Genomic DNA, 1665 nt, shown 5'->3' with positions numbered 1-1665 from the left:
TTACTTTACCAAGGCACTACGACCGCTATAGCTGGAAGCTTTGCGCAGTATGTACAGAGATGGCGTTGGAACGAGACTTCCTCGGCACGTATAATGTAGATGCTATATGTAGCGGTCCAAAATATTATTATTTATTATTAAACATTTTATGAAGTAATCAAAAATAGTTAAATTTAATGGAACTCCGTGATAATACAGAACGAAAGATAGATGGCACTATGTACTGTACTCGTATTGTCTGTGCTACTGTAAAGTTTTTATTAATAATATAATACCTTTTTAACCAACAATAAAAAATTGGGAAGGAAAAGTTGCTGAAGTAACGGGCACTTCTTCTGGAATCTGAGAGGAGACATATTGAAGAAATCTAGTTGAAAAAGGAATGATTGTTGATGGTTTAGCTAGAAGAGAACTTAACCATCTCTGGGTACCTAAAAGGTTTTTGCAAATTAAAAAGTTTTATGTGTTTAAAAGAATTAATTAACTTTAACTAAACATTTATAATTAGGTATGAGATATATTAAATGGTTTCATAAAAAATTACGTGTTTCATTTTAAACCTTGAATATAGGTTCGACCTGCTCTATACTCTACTGTTCCTATGACGCGTATGTACAATCAAAGTACTCTAGTAAATAGTAATTTATTAGTTATTTAGCTGCTGGCGAAACAACTGTTTTAAAAATACAGTTCATACCTCCGTTAATTTTGTGTAATGGTAAAAATAAAAAACCCATCTAACATAGGTACCACGAAAATTACTTAAAATATCGTATGTAAACTATAAAACATTGAAATCTAAATTTTCTAATTTTCGTTACGTATTTTTACTTAAGTAATTAAAATATTTCTTTATTTACAAATCACAATACCCAAATATTTCATGAGCATGATGCCATGCTGGATAGTCACCACGACACCACTTGTCAAATTTAATACTTTTTGATCAGGAAAAAAATTACGTTCAGCCAAGGCTGGGCATTAATGAATTAATAAGTTAGAAGTTAAGTTAATTTTCACTTATTAACTTCGTGTTTTAATTATCTTAACTTTAACTAAACTCATTTGACTCTACATCAACTAAAAACAACTCATATTTTCCTTTATTTTCACAATTATGAATTAAGTTAATTTTGAATATTTCAATAGAAATATATAATCTGGATAATAATCCAGAAAAAATATTTTGTTTTTTACGGATATTCCGTGCTTATAATAATTATTATAAGTTCGCAGAATATAGAAAATATTATCAGCACAAAATAAGATATATTTACAAAGAACTTGGTATTTATGTTTGAAGATAAAAACTAATATATTGTATTGATAAGTTACTCATAAATATTAAGGGTAACATTACTCATTAGTCGCCCGTTTGAAGACATCGATGCCACGAATTATATTCATAAATCATAATACCTATTCATTACTCATGAGTTATTAATTATTTTTTATTAGTACAATAATGATTACCATAGATTGTTTGAATATTAATATACCTATGAATGATGATTCAAGTGATTATGATAAAAATGTGTCTAAGTCTATTAAATATTAATATTAAGAGGACATGCTGTGTTGTTTCTGTCTTACAAGTGCGTAACATAGCAAATTTTACGCTCAGCAGAACACGTGTAGCTCTGTTATTTTAAAAATTAGACCGAA

This window comes from Acyrthosiphon pisum, chromosome A1 (genome assembly GCF_005508785.2).
Source record: "Acyrthosiphon pisum isolate AL4f chromosome A1, pea_aphid_22Mar2018_4r6ur, whole genome shotgun sequence".
NCBI classification, from domain to species: Eukaryota; Metazoa; Arthropoda; class Insecta; order Hemiptera; family Aphididae; genus Acyrthosiphon; species Acyrthosiphon pisum.
This window is presented reverse-complemented; position numbering follows the sequence as displayed.